Raw genomic sequence first — 17,916 nt, 5'->3', positions numbered from 1 at the left:
TTTCCCCGCACTCATTATCACATTCTTCACTTCTTCAAGAGTTATCTCTTCATTCAACCCCACGCAGTCATCCTCACCAAGGACACTTTCCAAACCACCCAAAACCTCATTCATCAAACCATTATCAATCCATTTTTTCCCATACAACTCTGAATAGTATGATTCCACCACTTTTACCACATCTACACCCTCCATACACTCACCTTTCTCATTAACAACTTCATTCATATCTTCTTTCTTACCACACATTTTTTTGAAAAAAAATCTTGTACATTTTTCATTTTTATCTAGATATTCCACTTTTGATCTAAAAATGATTTCTTTACCTTTTCTTTCCAAAACCTGCTTTAACTCCTTTCTGGCTTCTTCCAACAAATCACTCATATCAATCCCATTTTCACCCATCTTACGTAACCATTCTATCCTAACATTCAGATCTTTATACTGGTTACGTAGTCTAGTAGCTTGTTTATGTCCCCATTTTACAAAAAAAATTTTAATCTGCACTTTCACCCAATCCCACCACTTAAGCACATCTTTAAAACTATTTTTCTCCCTTTTCCACACAGCATACTTACACTTAAACTCATCCATCACTTCCACGTCCTCTAATAATCTACTATTCAACTTCCATACACCCCTCCCAAAACTAAATTTACAATTACCTTCCATCCATACTTGCAAACATACATGATCCGAAAATGGTACCTCACTTTGAACAAAAGTCTTACAAACTAGATTCTTGGATACACATATACGGTCAATCCTAGACTCAACCCCTCCTCTGTCTGATTTATACGTTGGTGGTGGTGGCTTACCCAAATGCATTTCTGCCGTATCTAGAAAAGAAAAGTCAGACATTAATTGATTTAACTTTTTCCCGGTCACATCCAGGCCCTCTCCATCAAAGGAGCAATTGAAATCTCCTACAAAAATTGTAGGTATCCTCCCAGGTAGGAAAAGGCTCAGCTTTTCTAACAAAGCCAGCCTACTCGCCCTGTCTGTAGGGCAATACGTATTTATCACCCTGACCCTAAATCCCCTACAACACACTACTGCAATCAAACATCGACCTATTTCAACCACTGTGTAACTCTCCAAGTTTATACCCTTATTCCCCAGTAGTATCCCTACACCATCATTTTTATTAAACGAAGACCCTGACCAAACACATTGCCCATAGGGCCAATCCCCCTCCCCCGGTGGTTCAGATATGCCACATTCCTGCAGGCAAGAAATTTCTGCTCCAAGATTCCTGACATGATCCAAAACTAAAGCACGTCTAGACTTAGATGCTATTTGTCTGACATTTATGGATATGACATTAAATGTAGTTTTGGAGCCCATATCTTGATCTTTTTACGGACGTAACCACCGATACCCCACTGTCTGATCAGCCTACGCCTCCTGGAGGCTGGCAACCGGACACAAAGACAGCTTTTTCTGCGTCCTCCCCTAAAAAAGGAAAATCCTCAGAGAAATGAGAGATAGGGTAAATTCCCCTGTCTGGACTGGCTCCATCCTCACTCAAGGGTGACAGCATAGTACGTAGTCTTTTGGAAGACGACCCTTCTCCCTCCTCCTCAGCAGATCTCACAAGAGAAGATGGAAAGTCTCCTTGGCCACCTCCGCCATCTTGTTCTATGTAAATTCCTTCCCAGGACAAGACCGGAGTCCTGGAGAGAGAAGCATCTATCTCACCATCCCCCCTCAAACCAGTCAAGTCATCAGAGGGGTGAGGCAGGTCTCCTTCCAACAAAGCCACTTCCATTTCTTCAGCCACCGTTTTGCTAGCATGAGTTAGCTCAGTGAGAGATTCAGCAGGCTCCCCAGGAGGTGATGGCCCAGCAGGCCCTCTGGGAGGCGTCGGCTCAGCAGGCTCCTTAGGTGTCGGCTCCTGAATTCCCTGGACAACAGAGCTTAGAACCACATTAGATGTACTGCCACTGGCTTCACCTGCTACTACCTCCGCCATAGTCCTCACCCTCTTATTTTTTGCACGCATTGGGCAGTTTTTAAATGCATGTCCCACTGTACTACACATATTGCACACAATAGGATTCTTACAGTCTTTAGCCAGATGACCATCCTGGTTGCATTTGTTGCATGTAACCCCTTCCTGTGTGCAGTCTTCATAAGTATGCCCATACGTTTTACACTTCCTGCAAAACACAGGAGGCTGGGGAAAAAATAAATAACCTTTATCACGGCCAATTGCAAAATTTCTGGGAGGGTATTTAACCCCCAATGGTCCTGCAGGGTCCTCTTCAAAGCGCACAAAAAACTTATGTTTTCCAGTCCATATAGACTCAGTGTTTAGAACCTGGTGGGAATAACTTGCATAGGAGCAGTACTTCCTTAGAAAAGAAAGAATGTCCTCCACCAACACATGAGGATTGTACATAAGCACAACCAATGGCACATCATTGTTATACAGCACAGTGAAGACAAGTCCATCCAGCTCAGTATTTTGCAGGTTTGCCTTGATTGTCGCATACAAATTGTAACAAGCATTGAGACTGTTGAGAACAAGAGTAAAACGGTTACCTCTAGGGTCCTGAAGGCATAGAATGTCGCTCCTGCTGACATTGAGGGTCTTGAAGAGGATGTCTTGCACCAGATGCTTCAATGAAAACAGATCTCTTTTATCCAAGGGTACGTTGATACCGAAAGCGTTCTTGATCCGGGTTTCCCCGATCCCAGCGTAGCGGAGCCTAGCTCCCATGATCGCTCTACTAATGATCACCCAGCCTACCCCCTAATAGCAGCAGATGGCTTAAGCCACCGAGGTGGCGATGCCAAAAGGCCAAGGGCATGACATGCTGATCACCTAATGACACGAGATCGTGCCAAAAGGCCGAGAAGCGATAACCCGAACGGGCCGCGCGTTGACCGAGCCTGCCCAATACTGCTGTTCACCCCTTGCAGCGATTCAGCCTACTCCTACGCAATTCCATGGGGCCCTGCAGGCTCACACACACTCACAGCTACTAAGCGGGAGGTGAATAAAGGCCGGAGAGGAAGCAAGACAGGATTTGCTTCTTTTGCTTGCACCACAATGCAGTGCTGAAAGAGGAGGAATCGACATAAAAACGCCTTCCTGGCAACGCCCAAATGCCCTCCTGCCGTGCAAACACTGGCAGCAGCAGCAGCAGCAGCAGTAAGTGCATGCCCACTGCCACCCCTTCTGTTCTGTCCTCGCCAGCTAGTCCAGTTATTTACGTAATAATACCTTTTTTTTGTGTATGATTACCAGTACAGATATTGCAATTGCCTATTCTTGTACCCCATCTATATTGTATTGTATGGTTATAGCACCATCTACTGGTGGTTTTGTGTATTCCTAGATTGTAGTTCTCTATGTATTATGGGAAAGCACCTGAGGCATTGTGGGTTATTTCCTGTTCCTGTTTGTGTATGAGTAGCAGCCATTTTCCTCATCATGCCAGTGTGAGGGGCCACTCTCCATTTCTACCTCAAGTTCAGTGCCAACAGCCTGTTCTAAGCATAGTCGGTAAGATCCATATCTATATGTTATAATCCTGTGGTTCACTGTATGTTTTGCTGTATCAGATATCACATTGTCAGCTTGCAGTATTACCTCATGTTATATTGTGTATGTATAGCAGATTATCTGTATCCTATGCACTGTACAGTTGATATATTCTGAATACTACTGTTATTTCATCCTATAGTTTCACCTTTCCTGTCTACCAGCAATAAAGAGAAAGATTTCACAGTTTCACAGCCTTTTTCTTAAGAAGACAGGGGGTTTAGCTACATGTCAGATTACACACCGTGCTAACGTGTATGAGGACAGAATAGTGAAACGACTGCTGAGAACAAGCTCAGAAGATCAGACCATAGGGTGCCCGCCATTATCCACGCAGAGCCTGCATACGGATATCGCAGCAACCTCCTAACGGTCGCATCATGTCTCAAAGTCGAGCATCTTCGGTCAAGACAAGGTCCCTTAGAAGTGGCTCTAGCAGGACATCGATCAGAGAAGCTGCCGCCATTGCCCGCGCAAAAGCTGAAGCGGCAAAAGCGAAAGCCAGCTTCGCAGAACAGGAAATACAGATAAAGCTAGAGAAAGCGCGCCTTGAAGCAACTCTAGAGAAACTCACTGTTGAGAAAGAGACAGCGGCTGCCATAGCAGAAGCAGAATTTCTAGAAGCAGTAGAACTTCCAGAAATAGAGAATCGTCGCGACGTTCTCCAGCCGGAACTTGAACACCAAGATCCAGAACAGCGTACCTTACAATACGTCTATCAACATTCCAAGTCAGAATACGATACCGACTTCCAACTCAACACAAAGGGTTTTATTAACAAGCCAATCCACCCTGATTATTCAGACCGCCAGAAAGTTGACTATCAGTCTCCTTACTGCAAACAAGACAAGACACATCAAAGGGAAACCGGCTACAACAACTTCTCTTCAGAGCAGAATATCAAAAACCCGCTCCAGCTAAGAGAGACGCCCTTCGCTTCAGAGCGGTACTACGCAGGTTGTAATAAATCAGAGACTCCCAACAGGTATGGTCACACACCACACATGCACTCTGACAACACACCAGTAGTCGGATCTAATGTTAATCAAGCCACAATGGACTTTGCCAGATTCCTTGTTCGACGTGAGCTGGTCACCAAGGGACTTGTAAAGTTCAGCGATCGCGCTGAAAACTACAGAGCTTGGCGAGCTTCCTTCCAAAATGCCACCAGAGACTTAGATCTATCATGTAGTGAGGAACTGGATCTCCTGGTAAAGTGGCTAGGAAGTGAGTTCGCCGAACACGCTAAAAGAATCAGAGATATCAATGTCAATTATCCAGATGTTGGTCTTAAAAGGGTCTGGGACAGACTTGAAGAGTGCTATGGCTCGGCCGAAGTCATAGAAAGTGCCTTATTCAAGAGAATTGAGGACTTTCCTAAAATAGCAAACAAAGGCTATACAAAGCTTAGGGAGTTAAGTGATCTGTTAATGGAGTTGTGTGTAGCAAAGGCAGAAGGGGATCTGGTAGGATTGACATTCCTTGACACTGCAAGAGGTGTGAACCCCATAGTTCAGAAGCTCCCATACAACCTGCAAGAGAAATGGGTTATGCATGGTTCTAGATATAAACAGACTTACAATGTACTATTTCCTCCATTTAATGTGTTTGTAGATTTTGTCTCTGAACAAGCTAAAATTAGAAATGATCCTAGCTTTGATTTCACGCTGTCATGTGCCGCCACCCCTGTTAGTAAACCTCGTAGAGCAATGGTGGAGGTCCACAAAATTAACGTTTCCTCCACAGGTTCAGTCCATAAAGAGTTCAGCTCCCGTCAAGGAGACAAACCCAAAGACCCGAGCAGACAGTGTCCCTTACACAGGAAGCCACATTCCCTACTTAGGTGCAGAACCTTCAGGGAAAAGTCATTAGAGGACCGCAAGGCCTTCCTTAAGGAAAACAACATCTGCTTCAAATGCTGTTCTTCAACATCACACTTCGCCAGAGATTGCGAGGTTCGTGCAAAGTGTATCGAATGTGGTAGCACAGAACATAACACAGCTCTACACCCTGGAGCACCATCGTGGACTTCGCCCCAAGACCAATAGCATAGCGGGGAGCTGAAGGACACAAGTACTGACACTCCAGCGGTTACTTCTAAATGCACAGAGGTTTGTAGAGGCCTCATAGGAGGAAGGTCCTGCTCAAAAATCTCCCTAGTGAGGATTTACCCAGCAGACGACCGGGACAAAGCCATCAAAGTATATGCTATTCTAGACGATCAAAGCAACAAGTCGTTAGCCAAGTCTGCCTTCTTTGATAGCTTTAACGTCAGAGGCCCTGGCGCCCCCTACTCTCTAAAAACTTGTGCCGGTACTGTAGAGACAGCTGGAAGGAGGGCAAGCGGCTATGTAGTCGAGTCTATAAATGGCCAAGTGTGTCTGCCCTTACCAACCATACTGGAGTGTAACCAAATTCCTGATAACAGGTCTGAGATACCTACGCCGGAAGTAGCAGCGCACCAACCTCACCTGAAGCGTATAGAACACTTGATCCCGAAACTTGATCCAGAGGCTCAGATAGTCTTGCTCCTTGGGAGAGATATTCTTCGAGTCCACAAGGTTAGGCAACAGATCAATGGCCCTCACAACGCTCCATATGCACAGAGACTCGACCTAGGATGGGTCGTCATAGGAGAGGTCTGTTTGGGAGGTGTACACAAACCGACAACTGTCAACAGCATGCTTACCAGTACACTGGAGAATGGACGCCCATCTCTCCTCCGACCATGTGAAAATCATTTCTTCATAAAGGAACTGCCACACAGCACTTCATCATCAAGTATCCTTGTAGGCTCTGCCTACGATGACTACATCTGGGACGGCAACCAAGATCACCTAGGGTGCACAGTCTTCCGCCAGACAAAGGAGGACAATCGTATGGCAATGTCATTCGAAGATAGACTGTTCCTAGACATAATGGAGCAGGGAATGGTGCAGAACTAAATGAAGAGCTGGGTTGCACCTCTACCATTTAGGCCTCAAAGACAACGCTTACCTAACAACAGAGAACAGGTTTACAAACGTTTCGTCTCTCTCAGACATAGCCTGCAAAGAAAACCAGAGATGAGAGACCACTTCTTTACCTTCATGGAAAAGATATTCCAGAACGGCCATGCGGAGTTAGCACCTATACTTCCAGACTCTGAAGAGCGCTGGTACCTGCCCCTGTTTGGAGTGTATCACCCGAAGAAACCAGGTCAGATCAGAGTAGTATTTGACTCAAGTGCCAAGTATGAAGGTGTCTCGTTGAATGACGTCCTGATGTCAGGCCCGGATCTAAACAACAAGCTCTTGGGAGTACTTCTACGCTTTCGCAAAGACTCTGTTGCATTCACGGCTGATATCCAACAGATGTTCCATTGCTTCCTCGTCAAAAAAGAACACAGGAATTTCTTGAGATTCCTTTGGTACAAGGATAACGATCCCTCTAAAGATGTTACCGAGTATCGAATGAAGGTACACATCTTCGGTAATAGTCCTTCCCCTGCAGTCGCCATCTATGGGCTGAGGCGTGCGGCTCAAGATGTCGAAACGAAGTACGGAACGGATGTCAGACGCTTCGTAGAAAAGGATTTCTATGTGGACGACTGTTTGAAATCAATGCCCACAAATGAAACCGCAATTTGTCTTCTGAAGAGAGCCCAGGAAATGCTCGCTCTATCTAACCTGAGGTTACACAAGATCGCTTCTAACAGCCAGAAAGTGATGGAAGCCTTTCCTACTCATGACCACTCAAGTGACTTAAAGGATTTAGATCTAGGCATCGACTCCCCTCCCATACATCGGAGCCTTGGCCTACTCTGGGACCTAAAAGCTGATACCTTCACCTTCCAGGCCAGCAGAGAAGAAAAACCCTTCACTCGCAGAGGAGTACTGTCGGCCATAAGCAGTTTATACGACCCACTGGGATTTGCAGCTCCTGTAACCATCGAAGGTAAAGCTATGTTGAGAGACTACACCAGGGAAGTGTCGAACTGGGATGCTCCTCTTCCCATGAAGGAAAGAGCCACATGGACGGCTTGGAGAAATTCCCTCACAGCCTTATCTGGTCTTCACATACCACGCCCGTATGCTTCTGTACCAACTACCAAGGTTGACACACAAAGACTTTGTGTTTTCTGCGACGCTTCAGTCAAAGAGATTGCTGCTGTAGCTTACTTAAAGACGATAGATACCAGCGGACAATGCCACGTAGGGTTCGTCATGAGCAGAGCAAAACTAGCGCCACTTCTTGAACACACAATACCACGCCTGGAACTTTGCGCCGCGGTGTTAGCAGTGGATTTAGCCGAACTCATCACTACGGAATTGAACATGGAGATTAAAGATGCTGAGTTTTACACTGACAGCAAGATAGTACTAGGATACATCTGTAACTTAACTAGACGCTTCTATGTCTACGTAAGCAACAGAGTGCTAAGGATTAGAAGATCTACCTCTCCCGAACAATGGCATTACGTACCTACGCATCTCAATCCTGCAGACCAAGCAACCAGATCCGTTGCCGCTAACCGTCTGAAAGACACAATCTGGTTTACAGGCCCTACCTTCTTGTATAGACCGATGCCCAGCACAGCAGAAACCGCCATGTTTGAACTAGTGGACCCACATGCAGATGTTGAGATACGCCCTCTGGTATCTGCGTTGCATACGGAGACTGTGGACAGCCACCTGAAATTTCATCGATTCAGTATATTCCCTACTTGGAGATCACTTGTCCGTGCAATCACCTTCTTGACTCACATGGCTCGGTCGTACAAGATAATCTCGTCAGCAGATAAAAGGTACTGTAAAGGCTGGCATCGTTGTAAACATGTCTACACGGCTCTCGATCTGGAACAGGCAAAAAATGTTTTCATCCAACTAACCCAATAGTGACGTCGGCTGACGTCAAGCGGGGAGTGTTCTGTCCTCGCCAGCTAGTCCAGTTATTTACGTAATAATACCTTTTTTTTGTGTATGATTACCAGTACAGATATTGCAATTGCCTATTCTTGTACCCCATCTATATTGTATTGTATGGTTATAGCACCATCTACTGGTGGTTTTGTGTATTCCTAGATTGTAGTTCTCTATGTATTATGGGAAAGCACCTGAGGCATTGTGGGTTATTTCCTGTTCCTGTTTGTGTATGAGTAGCAGCCATTTTCCTCATCATGCCAGTGTGAGGGGCCACTCTCCATTTCTACCTCAAGTTCAGTGCCAACAGCCTGTTCTAAGCATAGTCGGTAAGATCCATATCTATATGTTATAATCCTGTGGTTCACTGTATGTTTTGCTGTATCAGATATCACATTGTCAGCTTGCAGTATTACCTCATGTTATATTGTGTATGTATAGCAGATTATCTGTATCCTATGCACTGTACAGTTGATATATTCTGAATACTACTTTTATTTCATCCTATAGTTTCACCTTTCCTGTCTACCAGCAATAAAGAGAAAGATTTCACAGTTTCACAGCCTTTTTCTTAAGAAGACAGGGGGTTTAGCTACATGTCAGATTACACACCGTGCTAACGTGTATGAGGACAGAATACCTTCTCCTTTCACACCTTGTATCAGCTTTAATCCAGTCCAGTGCTGCCTGCTGAGCAGCACTGACCAACACTGCCTGGGCCCAGGCTTTTATCTCTGAGGCCCCATTATGATGTCAGAAAGCTGGCTCTGGCTCCTGAGGTCTCCACTATGACACGTGCAAAGTTCCGTCTGAACTTTATATAAGACGGTGCGGCTCAGTCAGTCACTCAGTGTTGCCTGAGAGGGCAACACTGCAACAGCCGGCCCCCAGGCTGTCTTTTTTTCGCACAGCTAGTTGCCTCCAGGAGGCCACAAGAGGGAGACAAGGGACTGCAAAATGGAAAATAGGCATCCACCAACTTTACAGACAACTTGTTCTCGTTGCTCCTACAACCTCCATCCTTGCACAGTTTGTTATTCTTCCAGGTAACATAGTAACAAATCCAAATTGCTGCTCTCTTTGTAGGCAAGCAAGGGTTTGTTGCAACTGCAATTCTTACTTCTTCTTGAAATGTAGGGACCACAGTACATTCCATCACATCCATCTAGTGTACACAGGTAGGTCCATTGTGACGGGCGGGCGGGCGGGCGGGCTGGCTGCTTTAATGGCTGTTTGCTGTTCCCCTACTCCACTCCACTATTTGACTATGGTGCTGCATCAATCAGTGGCTGGCTCAGGTGCAGCTCTTTAACCTACCTAGGAGGGAGGGCGGAGAGAAGACAAGGAAGGTGAATGAGCTGTTCCAATGTGAAATGCCGGAAACACAGAAACACAGACGACACAAAACAAGAGGTGGCAATGTATTAATTAATTGCATTTAATAAATTAGCTCATTATCACACATGACTGTACAAATGCATTGTCCAACAGGTGTTGAAATAATGGGATTAAAAGGGGAGATCCCATCCGAAAGACAAAAACAATGGCAAACACAAAAAGCACTTTTGGAATCTGATTTTAGTAAACACATAAGGAAACGGTGCACCGGTCCTGGAAATACTGCAATACCAGGTCAATGCGTGGAGTGGACAGAGCAAGCTCTATTTCCATCTCCCTGTTCTAAAAATCCATTTAATATATGGTCCCCTGATAGGGGACGTATCAGATATTAAACTGATAAGAACAGATACTACACTTGATCTTAGCCAAAAGGCCGAGAAGCGATAACCTGAACGTGCCGCGCGTTTTGCTTCTTTTGCTTGCACCACAATGCAGTGCTGAAAGAGGAGGAATCGACATAAAAACGCCTTCCTGGCAACGCCCAAATGCCCTCCTGCCGTGCAAACACTGGCAGCAGCAGCAGCAGCAGCAGTAAGTGCATGCCCACTGCCACCCCTTCTCCTTTCACACCTTGTATCAGCATTAATCCAGTCCAGTGCTGCCTGCTGAGCAGCACTAACCAACACTACCTGGGCCCAGGCTTTTATCTCTGAGGCCCCATTATGATGTCAGAAAGCTGGCTCTGGCTCCTGAGGTCTCCACTATGACACGTGCAAAGTTCCGTCTGAACTTTATATAAGACGGTGCGGCTCAGTCAGTCACTCAGTGTTGCCTGAGAGGGCAACACTGCAACAGCCGGCCCCCAGGCTGTCTTTTTTTTGCACAGCTAGTTGCCTCCAGGAGGCCACAAGAGGGAGACAAGGGACTGCAAAATGGAAAATAGGCATCCACCAACTTTACAGACAACTTGTTCTCCTTGCTCCTACAACCTCCATCCTTGCACAGTTTGTTATTCTTCCAGGTAACATAGTAACAAATCCAAATTGCTGCTCTCTTTGTAGGCAAGCAAGGGTTTGTTGCAACTGCAATTCTTACTTCTTCTTGAAATGTAGGGACCACAGTACATTCCATCACATCCATCTAGTGTACACAGGTAGGTCCATTGTGACGGGCGGGCGGGCGGGCTGGCTGCTTTAATGGCTGTTTGCTGTTCCCCTACTCCACTCCACTATTTGACTATGGTGCTGCATCAATCAGTGGCTGGCTCAGGTGCAGCTCTTTAACCTACCTAGGAGGGAGGGCGGAGAGAAGACAAGGAAGGTGAATGAGCTGTTCCAATGTGAAATGCCGGAAACACAGAAACACAGATGACACAAAACAAGAGGTGGCAATGTATTAATTAATTGCATTTAATAAATTAGCTCATTATCACACATGACTGTACAAATGCATTGTCCAACAGGTGTTGAAATAATGGGATTAAAAGGGGAGATCCCATCCGAAAGACAAAAACAATGGCAAACACAAAAAGCACTTTTGGAATCTGATTTTAGTAAACACATAAGGAAAGGGTGCACCGGTCCTGGAAATACTGCAATACCAGGTCAATGCGTGGAGTGGACAGAGCAAGCTCTATTTCCATCTCCCTGTTCTAAAAATCCATTTAATATATGGTCCCCAGATAGGGGACGTATCAGATATTAAACTGATAAGAACAGATACTACACTTGATCTTAGCCAAAAGGCCGAGAAGCGATAACCCGAACGTGCCGCGCGTTTTGCTTCTTTTGCTTGCACCACAATGCAGTGCTGAAAGAGGAGGAATCGACATAAAAACGCCTTCCTGGCAACGCCCAAATGCCCTCCTGCCGTGCAAAGACTGGCAGCAGCAGCAGCAGCAGCAGTAAGTGCATGCCCACTGCCACCCCTTCTCCTTTCACACCTTGTATCAGCTTTAATCCAGTCCAGTGCTGCCTGCTGAGCAGCACTGACCAACACTGCCTGGGCCCAGGCTTTTATCTCTGAGGCCCCATTATGATGTCAGAAAGCTGGCTCTGGCTCCTGAGGTCTCCACTATGACACGTGCAAAGTTCCGTCTGAACTTTATATAAGACGGTGCGGCTCAGTCAGTCACTCAGTGTTGCCTGAGAGGGCAACACTGCAACAGCCGGCCCCCAGGCTGTCTTTTTTTTGCACAGCTAGTTGCCTCCAGGAGGCCACAAGAGGGAGACAAGGGACAGCAAAATGGAAAATAGGCATCCACCAACTTTACAGACAACTTGTTCTCCTTGCTCCTACAACCTCCATCCTTGCACAGTTTGTTATTCTTCCAGGTAACATAGTAACAAATCCAAATTGCTGCTCTCTTTGTAGGCAAGCAAGGGTTTTTTGCAACTGCAATTCTTACTTCTTCTTGAAATGTAGGGACCACAGTACATTCCATCACATCCATCTAGTGTACACAGGTAGGTCCATTGTGACGGGCGGGCGGGCGGGCTGGCTGCTTTAATGGCTGTTTGCTGTTCCCCTACTCCACTCCACTATTTGACTATGGTGCTGCATCAATCAGTGGCTGGCTCAGGTGCAGCTCTTTAACCTACCTAGGAGGGAGGGCGGAGAGAAGACAAGGAAGGTGAATGAGCTGTTCCAATGTGAAATGCCGGAAACACAGAAACACAGACGACACAAAACAAGAGGTGGCAATGTATTAATTAATTGCATTTAATAAATTAGCTCATTATCACACATGACTGTACAAATGCATTGTCCAACAGGTGTTGAAATAATGGGATTAAAAGGGGAGATCCCATCCGAAAGACAAAAACAATGGCAAACACAAAAAGCACTTTTGGAATCTGATTTTAGTAAACACATAAGGAAAGGGTGCACCGGTCCTGGAAATACTGCAATACCAGGTCAATGCGTGGAGTGGACAGAGCAAGCTCTATTTCCATCTCCCTGTTCTAAAAATCCATTTAATATATGGTCCCCAGATAGGGGACGTATCAGATATTAAACTGATAAGAACAGATACTACACTTGATCTTAGCCAAAAGGCCGAGAAGCGATAACCCGAACGTGCCGCGCGTTTTGCTTCTTTTGCTTGCACCACAATGCAGTGCTGAAAGAGGAGGAATCGACATAAAAACGCCTTCCTGGCAACGCCCAAATGCCCTCCTGCCGTGCAAACACTGGCAGCAGCAGCAGCAGCAGCAGCAGCAATAAGTGCATGCCCACTGCCACCCCTTCTCCTTTCACACCTTGTATCAGCTTTAATCCAGTCCAGTGCTGCCTGCTGAGCAGCACTGACCAACACTGCCTGGGCCCAGGCTTTTATCTCTGAGGCCCCATTATGATGTCAGAAAGCTGGCTCTGGCTCCTGAGGTCTCCACTATGACACGTGCAAAGTTCCGTCTGAACTTTATATAAGACGGTGCGGCTCAGTCAGTCACTCAGTGTTGCCTGAGAGGGCAACACTGCAACAGCCGTCCCCCAGGCTGTCTTTTTTTTGCACAGCTAGTTGCCTCCAGGAGGCCACAAGAGGGAGACAAGGGACTGCAAAATGGAAAATAGGCATCCACCAACTTTACAGACAACTTGTTCTCCTTGCTCCTACAACCTCCATCCTTGCACAGTTTGTTATTCTTCCAGGTAACATAGTAACAAATCCAAATTGCTGCTCTCTTTGTAGGCAAGCAAGGGTTTGTTGCAACTGCAATTCTTACTTCTTCTTGAAATGTAGGGACCACAGTACATTCCATCACATCCATCTAGTGTACACAGGTAGGTCCATTGTGACGGGCGGGCGGGCGGGCGGGCGGGCTGGCTGCTTTAATGGCTGTTTGCTGTTCCCCTACTCCACTCCACTATTTGACTATGGTGCTGCATCAATCAGTGGCTGGCTCAGGTGCAGCTCTTTAACCTACCTAGGAGGGAGGGCGGAGAGAAGACAAGGAAGGTGAATGAGCTGTTCCAATGTGAAATGCCGGAAACACAGAAACACAGACGACACAAAACAAGAGGTGGCAATGTATTAATTAATTGCATTTAATAAATTAGCTCATTATCACACATGACTGTACAAATGCATTGTCCAACAGGTGTTGAAATAATGGGATTAAAAGGGGAGATCCCATCCGAAAGACAAAAACAATGGCAAACACAATAAGCACTTTTGGAATCTGATTTTAGTAAACACATAAGGAAAGGGTGCACCGTTCCTGGAAATACTGCAATACCAGGTCAATGCGTGGAGTGGAAAGAGCAAGCTCTATTTCCATCTCCCTGTTCTAAAAATCCATTTAATATATGGTCCCCAGATAGGGGACGTATCAGATATTAAACTGATAAGAACAGATACTACACTTGATCTTAGCCAAAAGGCCGAGAAGCGATAACCCGAACGGGCCGCGCGTTGACCGAGCCTGCCCAATACTGCTGTTCACCCCTTGCAGCGATTCAGCCTACGCCTAGGCAATTCCATGGGGCCCTGCAGGCTCACACACACTCACAGCTACTAAGCGGGAGGTGAATAAAGGCCGGAGAGGAAGCAAGACAGGATTTGCTTCTTTTGCTTGCACCACAATGCAGTACTGAAAGAGGAGGAATCGACATAAAAACGCCTTCCTGGCAACGCCCAAATGCCCTCCTGCCGTGCAAACACTGGCAGCAGCAGCAGCAGCAGCAGCAGTAAGTGCATGCCCACTGCCACCCCTTCTCCTTTCACACCTTGTATCAGCTTTAATCCAGTCCAGTGCTGCCTGCTGAGCAGCACTGACCAACACTGCCTGGGCCCAGGCTTTTATCTCTGAGGCCCCATTATGATGTCAGAAAGCTGGCTCTGGCTCCTGAGGTCTCCACTATGACACGTGCAAAGTTCCGTCTGAACTTTATATAAGACGGTGCGGCTCAGTCAGTCACTCAGTGTTGCCTGAGAGGGCAACACTGCAACAGCCGGCCCCCAGGCTGTCTTTTTTTTGCACAGCTAGTTGCCTCCAGGAGGCCACAAGAGGGAGACAAGGGACTGCAAAATGGAAAATAGGCATCCACCAACTTTACAGACAACTTGTTCTCCTTGCTCCTACAACCTCCATCCTTGCACAGTTTGTTATTCTTCCAGGTAACATAGTAACAAATCCAAATTGCTGCTCTCTTTGTAAGCAAGCAAGGGTTTGTTGCAACTGCAATTCTTACTTCTTCTTGAAATGTAGGGACCACAGTACATTCCATCACATCCATCTAGTGTACACAGGTAGGTCCATTGTGACGGGCGGGCGGGCGGGCGGGCGGGCTGGCTGCTTTAATGGCTGTTTGCTGTTCCCCTACTCCACTCCACTATTTGACTATGGTGCTGCATCAATCAGTGGCTGGCTCAGGTGCAGCTCTTTAACCTACCTAGGAGGGAGGGCGGAGAGAAGACAAGGAAGGTGAATGAGCTGTTCCAATGTGAAATGCCGGAAACACAGAAACACAGACGACACAAAACAAGAGGTGGCAATGTATTAATTAATTGCATTTAATAAATTAGCTCATTATCACACATGACTGTACAAATGCATTGTCCAACAGGTGTTGAAATAATGGGATTAAAAGGGGAGATCCCATCCGAAAGACAAAAACAATGGCAAACACAAAAAGCACTTTTGGAATCTGATTTTAGTAAACACATAAGGAAAGGGTGCACCGGTCCTGGAAATACTGCAATACCAGGTCAATGCGTGGAGTGGACAGAGCAAGCTCTATTTCCATCTCCCTGTTCTAAAAATCCATTTAATATATGGTCCCCAGATAGGGGACGTATCAGATATTAAACTGATAAGAACAGATACTACACTTGATCTTAGCCAAAAGGCCGAGAAGCGATAACCCGAACGTGCCGCGCGTTTTGCTTCTTTTGCTTGCACCACAATGCAGTGCTGAAAGAGGAGGAATCGACATAAAAACGCCTTCCTGGCAACGCCCAAATGCCCTCCTGCCGTGCAAACACTGGCAGCAGCAGCAGCAGCAGCAGCAGCAATAAGTGCATGCCCACTGCCACCCCTTCTCCTTTCACACCTTGTATCAGCTTTAATCCAGTCCAGTGCTGCCTGCTGAGCAGCACTGACCAACACTGCCTGGGCCCAGGCTTTTATCTCTGAGGCCCCATTATGATGTCAGAAAGCTGGCTCTGGCTCCTGAGGTCTCCACTATGACACGTGCAAAGTTCCGTCTGAACTTTATATAAGACGGTGCGGCTCAGTCAGTCACTCAGTGTTGCCTGAGAGGGCAACACTGCAACAGCCGTCCCCCAGGCTGTCTTTTTTTTGCACAGCTAGTTGCCTCCAGGAGGCCACAAGAGGGAGACAAGGGACTGCAAAATGGAAAATAGGCATCCACCAACTTTACAGACAACTTGTTCTCCTTGCTCCTACAACCTCCATCCTTGCACAGTTTGTTATTCTTCCAGGTAACATAGTAACAAATCCAAATTGCTGCTCTCTTTGTAGGCAAGCAAGGGTTTGTTGCAACTGCAATTCTTACTTCTTCTTGAAATGTAGGGACCACAGTACATTCCATCACATCCATCTAGTGTACACAGGTAGGTCCATTGTGACGGGCGGGCGGGCGGGCTGGCTGCTTTAATGGCTGTTTGCTGTTCCCCTACTCCACTCCACTATTTGACTATGGTGCTGCATCAATCAGTGGCTGGCTCAGGTGCAGCTCTTTAACCTACCTAGGAGGGAGGGCGGAGAGAAGACAAGGAAGGTGAATGAGCTGTTCCAATGTGAAATGCCGGAAACACAGAAACACAGACGACACAAAACAAGAGGTGGCAATGTATTAATTAATTGCATTTAATAAATTAGCTCATTATCACACATGACTGTACAAATGCATTGTCCAACAGGTGTTGAAATAATGGGATTAAAAGGGGAGATCCCATCCGAAAGACAAAAACAATGGCAAACACAAAAAGCACTTTTGGAATCTGATTTTAGTAAACACATAAGGAAAGGGTGCACCGGTCCTGGAAATACTGCAATACCAGGTCAATGCGTGGAGTGGACAGAGCAAGCTCTCTTTCCATCTCCCTGTTCTAAAAATCCATTTAATATATGGTCCCCAGATAGGGGACGTATCAGATATTAAACTGATAAGAACAGATACTACACTTGATCTTAGCCAAAAGGCCGAGAAGCGATAACCCGAACGTGCCGCGCGTTTTGCTTCTTTTGCTTGCACCACAATGCAGTGCTGAAAGAGGAGGAATCGACATAAAAACGCCTTCCTGGCAACGCCCAAATGCCCTCCTGCCGTGCAAACACTGGCAGCAGCAGCAGCAGCAGCAGTAAGTGCATGCCCACTGCCACCCCTTCTCCTTTCACACCTTGTATCAGCTTTAATCCAGTCCAGTGCTGCCTGCTGAGCAGCACTGACCAACACTGCCGTGGCCCAGGCTTTTATCTCTGAGGCCCCATTATGATGTCAGAAAGCTGGCTCTGGCTTCTGAGGTCTCCACTATGACACGTGCAAAGTTCCGTCTGAACTTTATATAAGACGGTGCGGCTCAGTCAGTCACTCAGTGTTGCCTGAGAGGGCAACACTGCAACAGCCGGCCCCCAGGCTGTCTTTTTTTTGCACAGCTAGTTGCCTCCAGGAGGCCACAAGAGGGAGACAAGGGACAGCAAAATGGAAAATAGGCATCCACCAACTTTACAGACAACTTGTTCTCCTTGCTCCTACAACCTCCATCCTTGCACAGTTTGTTATTCTTCCAGGTAACATAGTAACAAATCCAAATTGCTGCTCTCTTTGTAGGCAAGCAAGGGTTTGTTGCAACTGCAATTCTTACTTCTTCTTGAAATGTAGGGACCACAGTACATTCCATCACATCCATCTAGTGTACACAGGTAGGTCCATTGTGACGGGCGGGCGGGCGGGCTGGCTGCTTTAATGGCTGTTTGCTGTTCCCCTACTCCACTCCACTATTTGACTATGGTGCTGCATCAATCAGTGGCTGGCTCAGGTGCAGCTCTTTAACCTACCTAGGAGGGAGGGCGGAGAGAAGACAAGGAAGGTGAATGAGCTGTTCCAATGTGAAATGCCGGAAACACAGAAAAACAGACGACACAAAACAAGAGG

The 17,916-nt window shown here is 46.5% G+C and overlaps 6 non-coding genes across 6 annotated transcripts; all 6 read right to left on the bottom strand.

The window, feature by feature from the left end:
* Positions 1-10,049: 10,049 nt before the first annotated feature.
* Positions 10,050-10,240, bottom strand: LOC142679516 (U2 spliceosomal RNA). The gene has a single exon (XR_012852754.1). It is a non-coding gene; the product is annotated as a U2 spliceosomal RNA (small nuclear RNA).
* A 1,121-nt stretch (positions 10,241-11,361) lies between these two features.
* Positions 11,362-11,552, bottom strand: LOC142679418 (U2 spliceosomal RNA). The gene has a single exon (XR_012852674.1). It is a non-coding gene; the product is annotated as a U2 spliceosomal RNA (small nuclear RNA).
* A 1,121-nt stretch (positions 11,553-12,673) lies between these two features.
* On the bottom strand, positions 12,674-12,864 carry LOC142679417 (U2 spliceosomal RNA). Its single transcript, XR_012852673.1, has one exon. It is a non-coding gene; the product is annotated as a U2 spliceosomal RNA (small nuclear RNA).
* A 1,135-nt stretch (positions 12,865-13,999) lies between these two features.
* Positions 14,000-14,190, bottom strand: LOC142679384 (U2 spliceosomal RNA). The gene has a single exon (XR_012852645.1). It is a non-coding gene; the product is annotated as a U2 spliceosomal RNA (small nuclear RNA).
* A 1,277-nt stretch (positions 14,191-15,467) lies between these two features.
* On the bottom strand, positions 15,468-15,658 carry LOC142679416 (U2 spliceosomal RNA). Its single transcript, XR_012852672.1, has one exon. It is a non-coding gene; the product is annotated as a U2 spliceosomal RNA (small nuclear RNA).
* A 1,127-nt stretch (positions 15,659-16,785) lies between these two features.
* LOC142679527 (U2 spliceosomal RNA) lies at positions 16,786-16,976 on the bottom strand. The gene has a single exon (XR_012852763.1). It is a non-coding gene; the product is annotated as a U2 spliceosomal RNA (small nuclear RNA).
* Between the last annotated feature and the right edge of the window lie 940 nt (positions 16,977-17,916).

Source organism: Rhinoderma darwinii (genome assembly GCF_050947455.1).
Source record: "Rhinoderma darwinii isolate aRhiDar2 chromosome 2 unlocalized genomic scaffold, aRhiDar2.hap1 SUPER_2_unloc_55, whole genome shotgun sequence".
Classification (NCBI taxonomy): Eukaryota; Metazoa; Chordata; class Amphibia; order Anura; family Rhinodermatidae; genus Rhinoderma; species Rhinoderma darwinii.
The sequence above is the reverse complement of the archived record's forward strand: the minus strand, read 5'-3'. Positions and strand labels throughout refer to the sequence as shown.